Source organism: Capsicum annuum, chromosome 6 (assembly GCF_002878395.1).
Source record: "Capsicum annuum cultivar UCD-10X-F1 chromosome 6, UCD10Xv1.1, whole genome shotgun sequence".
NCBI classification, from domain to species: Eukaryota; Viridiplantae; Streptophyta; class Magnoliopsida; order Solanales; family Solanaceae; genus Capsicum; species Capsicum annuum.
Window position 1 is genome coordinate 101,973,809 of NC_061116.1, and position 19,882 is coordinate 101,993,690.

Genomic DNA, 19,882 nt, shown 5'->3' on the forward strand with positions numbered 1-19,882 from the left:
CCATTCCATATTATTTAATCTCCATACAAATTTACTTGTTTAGAATTTACTTGTTCAATTTACAAAAATTTAAAAAATTATTATATTTTTTTTTCTCTTAATATTAAATAACTATGTAAAATACTTAAGTTTCAAAATATTATTAACAAAATTAATTTAGTAAAATAAATCTCAAATTAAAGTTCTTATTTTAAGGAATGTCAACAGTGGTCAAATGTTATAGAATGGAGGAAATACTAGAATTTATAGGTTTTACGCAGCAAACTCCTTGGTTCACAACTTCACATATAGGATTTTTACTTCCATATTATCTCTCTTTCAATTTTCTTGCACACTATCAAGAAAGATATTAGTAGCTTTAATTATAATTTATGTAAATATTCTTAATGATTTCTGAAACATTTTTAATTAAGATCCACTAATTGTAGCAATAAGAGTGAATTTTGAAAAAAGAAATGCCTTTTGTTTTTCTAAATCAAATATTTCAAACAAATCAATTCGTTTAAATAAGAAAAGTAGCAAAGTAAGCAATTAATGAATAATAATATAAGTACTTAAATAGAAATATTAAGCCAATTTTGTTCCAATATATCACAATAAGATATCAAAAACTAATAGTATTATAGGGTGAAAATCATTTCCCCCCATAACTTTACTTTAAAAATCAACCCCCTCCCCCCCCTCCCAACTTTAAACAAGAAGCATTCTCTCCCTTTTTCTACTTGTCTTTTTTAAATACGTATTTTACCCCTACACTATTAATATTTATTTTTCTTTACCTCTTTAAAATTATTATATTTTTTAGTTTTAATATATATAGTAAATTTTTGTAAATAAAATAAAAATTATTTTCTAGACAAAAAAGGTGAAACATATATTAAGTATATAAGTTAGTGACGTTCTAAATGAAATAAATGACCATGATATGAAAATTTATTTATTAATCATAATTAAAATTGTAATATCTATTTATACTAGTGAAAATAACAAATAAAAATAATTTTATAAAAATATTCCAATGCATGTAATATAATAAAATATAACAAAAATGGAGATATATTTTATACTAAATTAATTCAAAAGTTTACTTATATTATAAATATATACTCCCTTTGTTCACTTTTACTTGTCGCTATTTTGCTTTTTGAGGTTAACATGCATGAACTTTGACCAACATTTTAAGATGCATAATTTAATATTTAAATTTAAAATTTAGATGATCAAAAAATATATGAAAAATGCTATAAGTTGCAATCCTTTTTCATATTAATAAAATGAAAAAATATATCTTAAAATATTTGTCAAAATTTATGCAGGTTGATCTGAAAAAATAAAAATTGACAAGTAAAAAAGAACAGAGGGAGTATATCGACACTCAGGTGTATACATACATACATACATACATACATACATACATACATACATACATACATATATATATATATATATATATATATATTACACACACACACTTAATGCATGTAAAATAAGAGATAACGTACAAGGTGCCCCTAAATTATATTTGAAATTGCTATGACACACTTAAACTTTAAGGGGGAACTATTACCCCCTAAACTCAATTTTGCTGATTTGACTGTCAAGTATCAGAATATTTTTGTACTCCTTTTGAGGAAGACGAAAAATACTTGTGTGTTATCTCAATAAAATAATAATTATAAAAAATAACATTAGTTTTTGTGACAAGTTCATTAAAAAGGTTAAACTAAAAAATTTAAATAAAAATATATAAATACTTGACTAAAATAAATAATGTATACTATAAGAAGATATTACTAATGTCAAGGTTAAAATAGACATTGTCATAGTAAAAGATAGGAAAATGCTTATTATTCAAAATAGAGGGAGGAGTTTGATTTTTGAAGTAAACTTGAGGCGAAGAAATGATTTTCACCCAGTATTATATCCAATAAAAGTGCAAATAAACTTCAAAAATAACTTACGTGACCCAGGGACGGTTCAACCCACATAGTTCCCACCAAATTTGATAGATAGAGTTCGGTGAATATTTTATCAGAGACTAAAAATATTAACCTTTGGACAAATTTGAAGGACCAAAACTATTTATTGCACATCAAAGGGATCATTCTTGTTAACTTGTGATAAAATTAAAGAACCAAAAATGACAAGTGCATATTTAAGAGACTATTTTGAACCCGCCTTCAAATATAAGGAACCATTTTTGTCATTTTCTTCTTTATTTTGCATAGTGCACACTTCTTCTTAAGAAACAATATACAGAAGGGTAATTTTATTATGTCAGCCCCATTAATTATAAGATATTTAAATATTAAAAATAAAAAATATTTAATAACAAGAATAAAATAGACACAAAATGATAATTATTTCTTGATTTTTGAAACAAGACAAATAAAATTGAACAATTATTTTTAAAATAATGAACAAGTAAAAATAAACGAACAAAATAGCTTTATAGTTAATTTAAGTGACAAACTATTTTAGAATTTTAGTGTATGCAGGTTGATTAATGAACTAATTAAAAATCTCGCACGCTACAATTAGACTAGGAATATATTAAGCTATACTAACATATTGTTGCTAATCAATAGTTGATGTAGAATTTATAGACAAAATAAAGAATTCTTTGATTGATAAAGAGAAGAAGAGTAAGCAGATTTAAAAGAAGGAGAAGAAGAAGAAGAGATTAATGATCAACTGTATTCAATGTGTTGATCTGTATCAGTACATAGAAGAGGTTTATATAATGATCATAACTAACTTCTATCTTAGTTAACTAACCAACTGAGCTAATCAACTAACTTAACTAACTTCTTAAACTGACTTAGCTACTCTAAATACATAGTATATACTTTATGTAATCTCAACACTCCCCCATAAAATAGGCGTGGCGAAAATGTTGATAACACCGAGTTGCTTTTGAGATGCTTATGCTGTACCTTAATCAGTTTCTTAGTTAGAAGATATGTTGGTTGTTCCTTAGTGTGAATATACTATGTAGTGATCAAACCTTGTTTCTCTTACAAAATGACAATCTATTTCAATGTGTTTGGTTCTCTCGTGGAACATAGGGTTAGCTACTATTTGCAGGACAACTTTGCTGTCACTAAATATTGTGGTGGTTCAGTGATAATTATACCAAGATCTTTCAATAATCCCAACAACCATGTTAGTTCAACAATAGTAATTGTTAAACTTATGTACTTGGCCTCTATTAAGCTTTTTGATACAGTTGTTTGCTTCTTGAATTTTCATTCCAGGATATCAAAGAATCACCAATATTAATAAGAAAACCTATCACAGACCTCCTAGTTAGAGGACATGCATCCTAATTTGCATCACAATATGCAATTACTTTATCAATTTTTCTTCTTGACAACAATAAACCTTATCTTAGTTGTGACTTAATATATCTCACTACTTTGAGAGTTGTATCCATGTGAGAATGGTTAGAAGCTTATAAAATTGACTTAGAGTTTACACTGAATATTTAATATATGGTCCTGTGACTGTTAAATAGATCAATTTTCCTAACAATTTTTGATAACTTTCTTGGTCAATCAGTGGATCATCATCACACCTATCACCAATATATTAATCATATTATCTTGAAGTAAGCTTGGTATTGTAGTCAATGGGTGTAGTGAAGGGTTTTGCTGCAGATAATCTTGTTTTAGAGATGACCTCAAGTGCATACTTCCTTTATTACATTGTAATACCTTGTCTTGATCTAGCAAATTCAATTCTTAAAAAATACCTTAACTCGTCAAGATTTTTCATTTTAAAGGCTTGTTGAAGTGAAGATTTAGTTTCCTTGATCAATTCTAGGTTGCTATTAGTTATAATCATGTCATCCACATATATAAGCACCCAACCATACCTTGATCAGACTTTTTGATAAAGAGAGAATGATCAAATTGACTTTGTCTCAAATTAAATTTCAATAATGAATCAGATAATTTGAGATTCCATTGTCTTGGTTCTTGTTTCAATCAATACACAGATTTCATAAGTCTGCATTCTTGTTTTTCCCATGACTTTGGAATATTTGTGGCATATTCATGTAGGTTTCATACTGTAAGTCCCCTTGTTGAAATCCATTGTACACATTAATTTGATAGATGTGCCAATTCATTGATGCAACCAAGGTCAAAATTGATCTTACAGTTACCATTTTCACAAATGGAGAGAATGTTTCCTTATAATCTATTCCCTCCTTTTGACTGAAACCTTTTGCTACAAGTATTTCCTTGAACCTATCAATTTCACCACTTGCTTCGTACTTGATTCTATAAATCCATTTGCATAAAATGGTAGACTTTCCTTGAGGTAATGAGACAACCTTTCAAGTATTATTGGTTTTGAGTGCTTGTATTTCTTCCTTCATGGCTTGTACCTATATTGAATCCTTAATAGCCTCATTATATGATTTGGGCTCAGTGATGTTAGAAATAACAGCTACATATGCTCCATAGTTATGAGATAAATAATCATAACTCACATACTTGTCAAGGATGTAAGGAATATCATGATGAATGTTCAGAGAAAAAATCTTTTATCCAGCTTAGTAGTTGTGTGCCTCTGGTTGATATATTTGGAGGAATGGCCACATTAACCTGCTAAGAATCTTGCTGATATTGCACTTGAGTAGGTATAAATACTAAAATGATCCAACCCGAGGCCTTGTCGTAATGGGCATCCCAAGTCCGACCGGGACCGAAGACCACCCCCGCTACCCAACCTAACCTCCAATCGTCTGCTCTGAGTTGGTTGAATTTTGAGGATATAACTAGATAGTGTAAATATCGCGCCTCATTTTTCTCACAAAAAAATGGGATTCAACGTGATCACTATTTTTAGGATTGTTTAAGGAGTGTGAAGAATCGTCATCTAACATATTAAGGTGCATTAGAGTACCAATCTAGGTTAACTATGAACCTATTTTGTTGTTTTATCTTAGTTAACTAGAAATTCGGGTAAGGGTTCAAATTTCCTCGAAAGAAAGGTGTTAGGCACCTTTTGAGGTCCACAAAGGTGGTTTCTGGCTAAATTCGTATTTTACGTGAGGATTCTATGATATAAGCAAAGGTTAATTATTTTATTAACTTAATGTTAATTAAGTGATAAATTAATAAATAAATACGTTATTTGGTTATTCCTATTTGATAATTACCTAAGTGGTAAATAACACAAGAATTAATAAAAGACCAATAACAGTGAGAAAATAAGAATGACACAAATTATAGTAAAGGGGACTGCTTAAATAAACTAACTACCCCAAATAGATAAGAAGATAAAATCAAAAAATTAGACCAAGGAAATATGTTTGGCTTCATTCGGATCAGAACCCCAACTTGTTAATCATTATCCAGCCCACTAACCGAATTCTTAGACAAGTGACAATTTCATACATCATGTAATATATGTTGGATATCATTACTTTTGAATGACTACCCGCACCACCCCATCTAGGTTGGTTGTTAACCTAAAGGCGCACTAAAAAGGGATAAAACTAACGTCTCTCAAAATGCCAATCGTCCCACTTATCGTCCAAGAGGCATTGGACTTTGCTAATTTGGATATGTGGTTTAGACAAGTAAAGCTATGTTTCCTAGCAAATACGAAGCGCGAAAATAAATAGGACACCAAATAGCATGTAATGGTCTCATATATCCTCTTGGTTATTAAAGAATGATTAATATGATTAACATGCAAGACAAACACTTATTTATTTTGATGTAGTTAACCTATAGTCATGATATCTAGGTGTCACATAATTATTTATTGACGAAAAGGTAATTTTCAAAATATTTAGAATAATGTTGTACAATTGTGAAAAACCATGTCAAAGTATATATGTTGGGGAGTGACAAGAATGCCAAAAATTATTTTTTCATTACTGAAAATTAATTTTAGATACTGAAAAATAAAATTAACATGCTAGAAAATATTTTTATGTTGGAGGGTAGTCTTAATATGTTAAAAACATAAGCTAGAAGCTAATTTTGACAGAGCTAATTTTATTGCTGAAAAATGATTTAATATGCTGAATATGTTATTTAAAGTGCTAAAAACGTCATTTGGATGTTGAAAATTAAAATTCAATATTTAAAATACTAAAAATGCCATGTATAATATGCCAAAATTATGACAAAAATAAATAAACATGTTGTAAATTAAGTTAACATGTTCAAACTTAATTCAATAAGGCAAAAGTTAATTGAAACTCTTCAAAGCATGATTTCTAAGGCTGCATTTGTTTTTTTTAAGATTCAAACGTCTAAATCTGAATGCACATCTGAATGATTAAGATGTTGTCTTTAGATCTGAAAACTGAATGATTAAGACTGTTTTTTTTTTCAACATCTGAATGTGTAAAAAAAATTATTTGTATGTATAATAAAATAAAAAATAAAATTCAAATAAAAAACTAATTATATATTAGAAAAGTATATAATTTAATACAAGAAAATTATTATTTGATTGAAAAAAATATTTATGTTTGTTAGTGATAGTGGAGATGGTTTATAACAGTGGTTGCGGTGACAATGATTGATGTAAGGGATTAGTAATGTTGGTGGTGATAGTTGTGATGGTTGGTATTGTAGTGACTATTATGAAGGTGGTGGTTGATAACGGAGATGGTGGTTGAGTTGTGACGTTGCTTGATGTTAGTAGTTGAAAGTGTTGGTTGTGATGGCTGAAAAATGAATGGATGATGGTTGATGATTTATTGGTGCTAGTTGGAGATATTGTTAGCTATGATGGTAGAGATGGTTGTTAGTAGAGATAAACTGTGGTGATGGTAGTCGTTGAAGTAATGGTAGAGGTGAAATTACTAATGACCATGATCGTGGCGATCGAAGAATGTATGGAGGTTGTGATGTATTAGTGGTAGTTAACGGTGTTGCTAGTTATGATAGATGAGTTGGTCGATAGTAGGGATTGACCAATAGTGGTTGTAGATGGTGGTGTTGTTGACGGTGGCGGTGGTGGTGAATATAATTAGAATAATAGAGGTAATAAATGTGGTAGCGATTGACAATAGTGGTTGGTAGCGATATTTGTTGTCGATGGTGGTTATGATGGTGAAGGTGATTGGTGGTGGTGGGTGGTGGTTGATAATGATGGCGGTGGCAGAGGTGGTTAGTTGTGGTGATTGATGATTATGAACAGAGTGGCGGCGAATATTATCTAACACCAGAATACCTCTTCAAACTAATTAAGGCTTGACTCTAGATCTGAATGATTAAGACCTATTCAGACTTATTAAGAGCTAAAATTTCGATTAAAAATAAATGCACTTAATAGTCTGAAGTCTGAACCATTCAGATTCAGACCTCCATTAAGTGAAAACAAATGAGCCCAAAGTGATTAAAATAAGTTTATCGTTGAACCTATATTAAGATTTACCTAGGTGATTCACATATCACGTATACACATAAGCCTAAATAATATTTTCCTACGTGATTTATAGAGAACGTAAAATACATAAATCCCCACCCCCAAGCAGCCCCCTAATTACTATTACATCAGGATTATACAAAGTTATTACAACACAATAAATCAATGAACAAAGAAAGAAAAGGAGCAGCTCCCACAAACTTTCGGCGACTTCATCTATATCGAATGTCCAGTAGTATTTGTAGTACAAACAACATATCCCCAAAGGCACAACAAACCAACAGATATGCAACACTTAAATCACAAAAGAATATGACTAGGCGTTGACTTCACTAACAATCTCATTCAAAAACAACATCGATGTATTTAAACTAACATGTAATAATTAAAGATGTTTAAGAAACTAACCGATTTCGTAGTAACAAGTGGATAAAGAAAAGAGCAAGAAGGAGCATGACCAAGAGCTCCTTCACCAAGCGAGAAAAGTAAAACTTAAAAGTACTTTGTTTATGCAAGGAGAGTAAAAAATTATCTTTCTGCAGAGGGAATATATTGAGTCTCTGTCCCTTAGAATGAAAAAGAGTTGTCTTTATAAAGGCAAAGGGTTGAGAAAAAAATCTTGAAAGTGATTAACTAGGGAAACTCAAAAAGGAAAATATATTTACAAGAGTCAATCAATATACATATTTTCCTTACGGAAATAAGGGAATCAATTTGAAAAATAAAAAGTTAAATTTAACATAAATAATATATATATATATATATATATATATATATATATATATATATATATATATACACACACATATACCAATCTATTGAAACGTGCGTTGCACGTTTATTCCAAGTTATTGGATAAACTATTTAATACAAAACTTGAATTACAAATAATATATTATAAGTGGTATATATATTTTTATATAAAAAAAAAAAGGTAACAACTCTTAATTTTAAATTTTTTATTCTAATAAACTTGATGCTACTTTAGTGATATATATAGTGCTCCCATATAGGGACAAATTAAATACATATTTGAACATACATAATAAATTAATTACCTTGTAAAATTAATTATTATTCATGAAAAATAAAAAAATCAAATTGATACATACATTCAATTCCACCGCGATTATCACAAACATTCACACATATAAAATTATATACCCTTTTTCACAAACTCGTTTCCACTTCTCTTATTATTTTTGTACTACTAATACATCCCTTTCGCTTTTAAAAAATACAAATAAAATCTTATATTGTGAGAGAGAAATTAAGTAGACTTTCTAACCTTTTTGAAAGAGATCATTAGCCTCTATTGTTGACCAATATGGACAAAGACATCAAATAAAGTCCCTTCTTCTTGAGGTCCATATAGCTTTAATTTTGTTCTTTTCATCAAAACACATAGTATTATTTCTTTCTACTATCTCCATTTCTTGAGTTTTGTATAGAGCCACCTTCAAATTCCTAACCAATAAATAATGATTCAAAAATAAATATTAATTTATTTCTCTTTTTCAAAATTTAAAATCGTATTAATACAACATGAATATAGTAAATCTGAGAAGGATGATGAGTACACAATTTTATCCTTAATTTGTGAGGGTAAGCAGGTCGTTTTGATAATCACTTAACTCAAGTAAAGCATATCAAAAGAAAACTCCTACCTTAAAGGTAAAGATGTTTCTGATACAATCTCGACTCACATTAAATGATTTCATTTCCCCCCAACAATCCACAATAACTTTAATGTTAGAAAGAATGTGAACATTTTTTTAATCAAATAATCTCTATATGAAAGTTAGTTTCTCGACTCACTATTTTTACAAGGTCTAAAATATCGATATGCCTTCCTATATTTACTCTCACAAGCAGCTCATTCAACGCTGTACACTCTTTAATTCTTTAGTGGTTAATCTTATCGAATGGAGCTCATCTTGCTCACTTGTACATTATTCCGACATGATTGACGTACGTTAATCTGAGTAGGTGAAGAATTTGAATTGATCATGAAAATGATACTGAATTTGAGTGTGATGAACCAAAGTTTTCTCTGTTTTACATGTTTTTGGTACTTGAACTATTTGTTAGCTGTAAAAAGGTTGAGTGCACTTGCTTGTACAAAATAATTGTTGGACATTAGCAAGATTCACCTTGTTCTTGTGCTTAATTTTAAATAATGTTGTTTTTCTTTAGAAAGGATCACCATTTCAAATTTTATAAATAAAGTGACATCTCTATTTATCAAAGAATGTGGTAAAAGACATGATGGATGGTTAAAGCGTAGAAGATTTTATCAATTCACAAGAGAGCGTAGAAGAAATTATTCAGATTATACAACAGGCTGAGAACCTTGAGAAGTGTCAATACTTAGCAGAACAAAATGCTAGGTGACTTTTTCACTTCTAAGTCTTTGCAGAGAGTGACTGTTATATGTGCGGGTGAAGAATAGCAGGTGCCTTATGAAATAGCTGATCGTTATCATATGAAAGTATCAAAGGTTGAAGGGTACATTCCCTACAAGAGCCACAAACCGCTATGACATTGTCAAGATATATAGGTGATCATAACACCTCTCTAAGACTCTGTAGGCAACATAACTTAATTAGACTAAGTATAAAACTCTATAAATCATTTATAGTTTAGAGTGGTATTATAGATATTGACTATTAGGTGTTTGAGGTGTGCAAACTACAAAAATGAATGTGATCTTTCAACGATTATATAATATTAATTTCCTGTTTATATTTTTTCTACTACTATATTTTAACCAAAGTTATGTCTAAACTTTTTGATTCTAAGGTTACCTCTTCATGACTAATATGACAGTCTTTCGAGTACTACTTGTTGTTCTCTTATATTCTTTTGTTGGCCCATTTTTTATCACCAAGAATTTTATTTTCAAGATACGATCATATTGCTTCAATGGGTTAATTGCAACAATTTTGATAATCAAGTTCATTGTAATATTGTCCTGAAAAAATGAAGTTAGAACAACAATAGCACATGAATTTATAACAAAAATATTTTTATGAGTTGAGTAGATTAGTTTACCTGAATGCATGTCTTCTTGATATATTAGTATAGGAATATAGTTATAAATCACATACATATAAAAAAAGACTAAACTAAGAACACAAATTAGATCAATTAAGTATATAAAAACAACTTAAGCTGACATAACAATTAATATTGTATTAAATCAACATCAATCTAAAAACCTAAATAAGGAGCAAATGTGAGTTGATAAAGAGAACCTGAAAAGCAAAACTGTCGACGAAGAAAAAAATAAAATTTGTAATTTTTTTTTATAGAAGAGTCAACCAACCTTAGTTTATTTTGAAAAGGATTTGCTTATTTGGAAAAAAAAGTTTTTGCCTAATTTTTGTACGTAAAGATAACCAATAAAAAATTGCACAATTATTTTAGCCAAAATTTTTGTACAAAAACAACAACCAACAAAATATGAAAATGTATCTTTTGCCTAATTTTTATATATAAAAAAAGGCAATAAAAAATGGCACAACTATTTTTGCCAAACTTTTTGTACGTAAAAACAATCAAAAAAATAAAATATTGCACAACTAATTTTATCAATTTTTCGGGATGTACCCCACACACAACCTAAAAAACAATAAAAAAGGTAAGAAAGAATCATCAAAGTCAACAAAGCCTAGTTTATTTGGAAAAAAAATTTCTACCTATTTTTTTTGGACGCACCAACGCAAAAAAAAAAAAAAAAAAAAAAAACCATAAAATCAGAAACTTAATCATAATAAGACAACCTAAAACCTTTTTCAAATAGGGATATATTTATTAAAATCAACATTTAATATTATAAAAATAAGAAAAAAAGTGAAGACGATTTTGTCTATTGTGCAGACTTTTAATGAAGAACAAAAAGTTCAACCAACATTTCTAAGACCCTTCACACTTTTCTTTTAATATATTATAGATTATAGATATAAATTATACATATAGATCACATGCCTCGCACGTGTAACTTTTGATTATTTAAAATGAAATGATTTGTCTATTACAAAATTTTCTAATGAAGTACAAAAAGTTCAAATTACTTTTCTAAAATCCTTGACACTTTAATGTAATAATGTAAATATAAACATATATTTTTTAGTGTAAGTACATATATATTTTAGCAACAGAAGTTTCAAGTGATTGATGGATCATCACTTTTGCATCTGCGATGTAGTACCTCTTTTTCTTGTTGTCAGAGCCTAGGAAATACTCAATAATTTGAACAATATTTATGCTACGATTATTATTTCCTATATTTAAATTTTTTTCTTATTTTTAAAGTCAAATCTTTATAAAATCTTTGACTACATTTTTATTAGGTACTTAAAACTTATAAAAATTTGACGCTTTATAAATTTTTTATTCTAACATTTTTATATTTATTTTTAGATTTTTCAAATTTCTTAAAATCAAATTTAGTTAGTTTAGAATTCTTAAACTAATGAAAAAAGTAACAGTTGTCACTAATTATGATAACTTCTAATAAGAAAAGATCATATCATAAATATATTTAATTAATTTTTAACTGTTAAATAATTAAAAAAAATAGTAAAAAACGATTTTATCTAAAATAAAAACTTTTAATGAAGAGCTAATCTGTAGTAATTAGCTCCAAAAGGGATGAGGATTTAACAGCACGTGCCTTACATGTGTAATCTTTAATTATTGAAAATAAGACGATTTTATTTATTGCGAAAGTTTTTAATAAAGTGCAAAAAGTTCAAATCACTTTTCAAAGATCTTTCACACTTTAATATAATAATATAAACATAATATATATTTTATTGTAAGCACATATATTTTATCACAGGAAGTTTTGAGTGGTTAATGAATTGACACTTTTGCATTTGTCATTCAATACCTTTTTTTCTTGCTGCTAGAGGCTAAGAGAGATGCATCGATTTGAACTATATTTGTAGTATGACTTTTTTTTTTATTTTTTTATTTAAAATAATTTATTATTTTTAAAGTTAAATCTTTAAACTAAATTTTTCTTACTTTAAACTATTTAAAATTTGGAGCTTCTTATATTTTTTTTTCTTATTCTAATGCTTTCATATTTATTTATAAATTTCTCAAATCTTCTTAAAATCAACTTTAGTTGATTTAAAATTCTTAAACTAATGAAAAAGATATTTGTTGTCACAAATTCAGATAACTTCTAATAAGGAAAGATTTTATTATAATATTTAACTAATTTTCAACTCTTAAAATTAAAAAAATTGTGAGAAATGATTTCGTTTAAAACAAAGATTTTTAAGTGTGTTGCACAATAATTCCTAATTTTTATTTAAATTAATTTGGAGGACAAAATAGTGAATCAGATAGATATTTTGATAGGAAAATTTATCCCTTCAATAAATAATTGTGTATTGATAATCATATTCGATGCCAATTAAGTATTTAGTCGTCCTAAAGACTGATTTTTTCTTTTCTTTTTTTTTTACAAAATTCCAATTTAATGTTGCTAAAATATATTGGCATATTGGTCTACAATTAGATTTAGTAGTGCAGCTAGAAATTCTAATTAAAAAAATAACAAGAAATCTTATGCATGCGTAAATAATTCAACAATTTATATATATGCAGAAAACTTATTTTTCAATCTAGCATTTTTAGGTGAAAAGAATTCAACAATTTATATTGATTAGAGAAAAATTACAACTTATAGTAGTTTCCGAAATGTATTTGGATATCTAAATTTTGATTCTAGAATATCAAAATAACCATAGTTTAGTTATAAAAATAAATTAAATTGACTTTCAAAAAGTAAAATATAACAATTACGAAGGAAGTAGCATTATTTTTCAATTGTACCCCTTTATCGATACTCACCAAAGTAGAGTTTTGTAACATTCATAACACTAAATGCATTCTACATCGATACATTAAAACTAAAGGATAGAAAATAAAACAAACCTAATCCTCCCGCTGCTATATATATACTTGAATGTCTGCAGGGGCTCGGACATTGAACAGATAGACTACCTCTTTCGCAATAGACTCAACAATTTTGCTCCTTTTTTCAAATATCCTTAGGATTCTGATCTGAATTCATATTGCATAGATTCATATTGCTAGTTTGGAAAACCTTCTTTTCCATTTTGATTTATATTGGAACTTCTGAAACTTGATGTGAGGCATGTTCAAACATAAGATTTTCTTCGTGCAATTTTGTGGAGATGCTAGTAGCTTCTCCGTTACATTGGTCAATTTTGTGATTTTGGGAAGCATTATCTATCTCAGGGATAAGTGGAAAAAGCCACCAAGTTATTATCATTACAAATAGTTTTGAGACAACTACTCAAACTCAACTTTACCTGATTCGAGATCTTTCAAAAACCACCTCTTTATCTGCGTGAGATAGGAATAAGATCTATGTGCACTTTGTTCTCCTCCTTGTCCTAGATAACTTCAATAGTAAGAAATTGTAAAAAATATTATCGCTAAAGAAATTTATGATGAACAATAAAATAATTTCAAATGAGGTCTTTTGTTCTCATGGCACATATCAAATACGTCTATTGAAGATTATTGAAGATTAATGAAGAAAGCAGTAGCTTACTCCCTAAAACAAAAAAATGTAAAATAAAGGGTAATGCATATTTTAGTTTGCAACCAAAGTTGATCATACCTTCTTTTCCCCTTGCTACTGTCTGGGAGAAAACTTCTCCATGATCATATTGAGAACATTTTAGGACTCTAATAAGGAAAAATTTTATCATAAATATATTTAATTAATTTTTAACACTTAAATATTAAGAAAAATCATTAATTGTGATGACTTCTAATAAAAAATATTTTATTATAAATATATTTAATTAATTTTTAATTTTTAAATATTAGAAAAAAATAGTGAAAAACGATTTTGTCTAAAGCAAAGACTTCTAATGAAGGGCAAAAAGTTCAAAGAATATTTCTAACGTTCTTCACACTTTTAATATATTATATCTATATTATAGATATAGGTTATAGATATATTATAGATTATAGATAGATATGTTAGAAATAAAAGATAATCAAATACAATCACACACTATTTATCTAAAATTACCATATACAATTGGATACTAAAGGATCATAATTAAAGGAGGAGAATATACGGATCAAAGCTTACCATCCAAAGCTCAAAGTAATCATATATATTTAAATTTATTTTAAAAGTAAACAAAACAAAACAAAACAAGAAGGAAAAGAATCAATTAGAGCCAATTCCGTCAAAATTATCGGTAAAGTGACAAATAAGAAACATGGCAGATTTTCTCACAAGCGATTCACCCAGCATGCCTGAACTTCAAAGTAGATATGGACAAATTCAAATTTTCGATGAATGCTAAAGTGACAGGACTTGGAAGAACAAGACTCAAATCAAATTTTCTCAAAATAGGACTAAACGGGTGTTCATTGGGCACTTTCATATATATATATATATATATATATATATATATATACTCAAGATAGGTAAACAAGCATGTAATAAAAATTCAAAGTCAACATTATTAATTAAGAATCTGTTTTAAGAAAAAAAAAATAGAAGGAAATGAGGATATTAAGACAACAACTTAATCGAAAAGGCAAAACCTGGGACGGATTTCGTAAATCTGTCATGCATTTAAGAATTTCCAACGATATTTCACTGATAATAGCGGTGGTGGCCGCGGCTGGAGCGGGCTACGGCCGTTAGTGTCGCTGTTTTAAGGGATTTCGCCAGTGGAGAAGATAATAGAAGAGGGAGAGGGCGTCGAGGAGTGGCGGTGCGGTACTGTTGCTGGTCGCGGCTTGAGATTGAGAACATGATAAGGCGGCGGCAGAACGGTTGCTTCTCTGGTGGAAGGCAGCTGTTGGAGATGGTGACGGCAGCCGGTGGTATTCGCCGGCGGTAGGGGTTGTTTCTGTACGCCGGCGTCAGCAACAGAGGCCTGGTTCGATGGGGGCTGGTTCGTCGGTGACGGGGGACGACGGCGGTTTTTATTGGTTTAGAGAGACAGAAGGTAGAAAGAAGGGAGAGGAGAAGGAGGCGGCTGATTTTGAGAGAATGGGGATTAAGGTTGATTTTTGATATTTTAAAAAGGAAAGACTTGAAGAATTAATCTCAGCCCTTGGATCAATTTGATCTATTGCTGAGATTTAAAGTAATAAGATATTTAAAATTAGGTCATAATTGAATTAAAGAGTTGAAATTAAACTTAAGTGGGCAAAATTTAGGCTAAAATTTTCTTAGATTGGGTTCAAACAATGGTTAGAATTAAAAAAAAAAATTGGAAAGATAATTGAATTGACTTAGGATTGCTATTTTAATAACTGTAATAATGAAAATAATTAAATGTCACTATTAAAGTAACTACGCATGTAAAATTTATGTTACGTAAAGACAATATATAAAATTATCGATAATAATAAAATACAACACATTTGTAAATTTTGAGTGTGAAAATTTATAAAAAAAAAAAATTTTAATAAATATTAATGAAATTATGTAAAATATCGTATTTGAATTAATAAATGGTAAAAAATGATACTAAAAAGTAATAAAATAATTTGTATATTTTTAAAATCGTAAATGTGACTTTCTGAAAATGTAATACCCCGAAAAATTTTTCGTTGAAATTTTGTGCGTAAACGTGTTGGGTTCTATCTTCTAGAATGAATTATAAATTTTTTGTGCGGAATATCTTAGATTATGACCCTCCATTGCGTAGAGTATCCAATAAGCTTTTCAACGATATGTGGATCATCCAAAACGGACACCCGAGCGACGAGTTATGAACATTTCGATCGAACCGTGAATAGTAGTGAACAGTAAAACCTGCAGGAAAAAGTACTGAGGCCTGGCGTATTTTTGCTCCAACTTTAAACGATCATAACTCCTTGTACATAATAATCTGGGTGATATACTATTTATCAATGAAAAGCTCTGCGAGTCCTCTTTCCAATGAAATTGGTTTTATCTAATTTGTCTATTGGAGCAAAAAGTTATGGTCGATCTACTTCAGCCTATCAAAAGTGAATTTTTAGGTCAACTTGAAACGATCATAACTCCCCGTACACAATGATCTGGGTGGGATACTATATATCAATGGAAAGATATGAGAGTCCTCTTTCTAATGAAATTGGTTTAATCCAATTTGGATATCGGAGTAAAACGTTATGGTTGATCTACTTCAGACTATCAAAACAGTCCACCAAAGGACAGATTCGAGAATTATTTGATTTTTAGGGGCATTTTGGTCATTTTTTCTCATCCAAAATCCGTCCAAACCCTATATTAAAGCCTATTAGAAGCATTATATATTATATTTCATCAAATTCCCTCAAAAAGAAAACCCTAAGCTCCTACATCCAACTTCAAGAACCTCCAAAGTTCACCATTAATTCTGCAAATTTATTCAAGATTCCAAGTTCCTAATTCAAGAACTCCAAGAACCAACATTCAAAGGCACGATTAATATCTCAAAAACGAGTATCGATCTAAAGTTCATCATTCAAGGTATGTGGGGTTTTTCAACAAGAACTCTCTTTCGTTCTTGTGCCCAAAAGTAATTTTCTTTACAAAAGCATGATTTTTATTTGATTTTTATGAATTTGAAGCATGAACCTATATCTTATGATGATTATTATGAAATCTTGATGTTTATGATTTTGAAAGATGAATTTACATGTGTGGTGATATAAAGCATGAAGCTTGAATGATATTTATCATGATTTTGATATTTAGGTCGTGAATCCCCATTGGAAATTGTGTGTTTTTTAGAAAGTGTGTGTTATAAACACGTTGATGTTGAATATTTGAGATATTTTGAATGATTTGACCTTTTGGTCTTAATGGAGTTGTTTTGAACTTGAGTGTGAAAGAAATCCACAACGTGGTTGATTTTGATAGATGGGAAGCATGATGGCTCCCGATGTATATTTATATATTACTGAAATTGTTTTATTGTGGATTGTCTTTGAAATGATCTAAGCTAAGTCCGGGAGAAATCTTTAGCACCGAGTGGGAGGTATAAAGCGACCTTACTTTTCTAGAACTATGTACCCCCGTAGGAGTGAGCCTGAGGCTGATTTATATAGTGATCACTAGTTTGTGTGGATTTGATATCGATAGTCCTACTCCGATGGCAAGGATAAGACGGCTCTCCCCAACGTGGGTTGTACGTTGGATTCCATGTAACTCACATGGTTTATGTCAGTTATAGGATCTCTCAGTGTGTGTGTTTCCTTGTGTCTATGGTGAATGGTGAAGTGATTTGAAAATGGAATTGTGAAAGTTATTCTTTTGAAAGATTTAAATGATATTTACATTATGAGAATTGATATTCTTGATGAACTGAAAGTGATTGACAAATTATATGATGACTCACATGTGTTATTGTACTTATTTCATCCTCTCATGATTATGATGATTTTCTTAGGGCTATGTGACTCTTTCATACATCCTGCATATTTCTTATAAATATTTATGATGATGATGTTTATACAACTGCATACACCCTCATATACTCGGTCCCTTTCCATGAACTGACCCACATCTTCAGATGTGGGCTGCATTTTCTCAGAATGTAGGTTCAGGTGCTCAGTTCCAGGTTTGACAGTGATTCTTCAGGCACGCTGTTCTACATCCTCTGTTGTGGTGAGTCCTCATGTTCCGAGGACGTGATGTCTGATATTGGTTTCACGGAATTGTTTACATTTGATAACTGAGTATGAGTCAGTTGGGGCATGTCTCAATGACTCGCTAGTTTTATTGATTTTCTTAAAGGCTTGTAGACTAGTATAGATGTTGGGAGTTGACTAATAAGTCGTAATTTGTTATCTTTCTGAAATTTTTTTATTTTTGGATGATGATTACTCTGTTGATATTTGAGAGTTATTTATGGAAACCCCATTGATTTGTGTTGAACTAATTGAAAATGGCTCAAAGGGTTAGCTTGGGGCTACTCATGCTTGTTTGATGCTTGTTTGCACCCTCAACAGATTGGTTTCGCCACAACACCATGACCAAGGGAACTTCTTTGTTCCTTAATCTTTGGACACTGAAATCAAGAATCTCAACAGGAATCTCATCAAAAGAAAGATTTTCTTGAATGTCAGCACTCACAGAGGAATCCACTACCACAGCATCGCTAATATGCTTTCTAAGCATGGAGATATAGAATATTGGATAAACAGAGGACAACTCGGAAGGCAACTCGCCCTCATAAGCTACCTTACCAACATGGCTAAGAATTTTGTAAGGACCAAAATAACGGGGACTAATCTTCCCCTTCTTTCCGAATCTCTTCACCCCCCTCATGGGTGAAATTAGTTAGTACAAACCCCCTGAATGGGCCCCAATGCATGTAGCCGTACAAAACGGAGATACAATAAGAGTCGGGGATTCCAATGTACCCTTCAATCTCCATAATACATATGTTCAATGTATCTAGAGGATTTCCGTGTACCTCATGAGTATCATATAGGTTCGCCAAGACCTACCCCTCATGTCGACAATAATGAGTTTTCGGTGTTCATCCATTAGACTCCCACCTTCACGGTTAGCTTTCACACCCCGTCATTATTGCCCAATTAAAATCATTTTTCAACCAAACCATTATTCCATTATCATTAACGAAGGCTATTAGTAGTGGTATCGTCATACCGACTATAACTTGCAAGTACTGTCCTTAGCCAAAACTTTTAGTGGTCAAGGGATTTCTATGTACCCATAAACTCTATTATCCAATTAACTTTGAGGGATTCCTATGTACCCCACAAGTATTCATTATGATATTAACTTGGGGGATTCCCCGTACCCCACAAGTATGTTTATTAAGTCAAACCATTCCAAAACCATTTTGACCATTCATATTATTTAGGGTTCTATTACTAAGTTTAAACTATGAATAAGTTCCATTTAAAACTCAATAATATGGTGAAAACATTGTTATAGGCATTTTATCAAACACATTGGGGGCATAGTATTTCCAAAACCAAAGACAATTACTAAAAGACCATTCCCATGCAACCAATTATCCAAAACCACAATGCATATAAAAAACATAATTAAAATATGGGAAAACCATAATCAAGTATTTATAACCAAAACCCCCAAATCATATTTGAAAACCCAAAATTATACAACATTTAAATCATAAAAATATTGTATAAAATCTATAACTTTAGTTGGAACTAACAATGAGGGAAGATAACATGCCTTAAACCAAGATGATGATGGAGAGAAATCACCAAGACAAGCTCCAATTTACTCCTTAAGATGAAACCCTAGCTTACTTTGCCCAAGAACCCTAGAGAGGATTTAAGAGTGTTTTCTAATTGTTTAAGAATAGAATAGAAGGGCGAATCACCTCCCAAGTGCAATATAAGTCGTGGGACCTCATTAAGATAAATGGAGAAATGTCGAGATTGCTCTTACTTAAACTGCACTTAGTTCTCATCATAGGATATGACC

The 19,882-nt window shown here is 30.0% G+C and overlaps 1 long non-coding RNA gene across 1 annotated transcript; it reads right to left on the reverse strand.

Moving 5' to 3' along the window:
* Nucleotides 1–12,807: 12,807 nt before the first annotated feature.
* On the reverse strand, nt 12,808–15,511 carry LOC124899699. Its single transcript, XR_007057096.1, has 2 exons — nt 15,019–15,511; nt 12,808–13,841 (listed from the first exon to the last, which is right to left on the reverse strand). It is a non-coding gene; the product is annotated as an uncharacterized LOC124899699 (long non-coding RNA).
* Between the last annotated feature and the right edge of the window lie 4,371 nt (nt 15,512–19,882).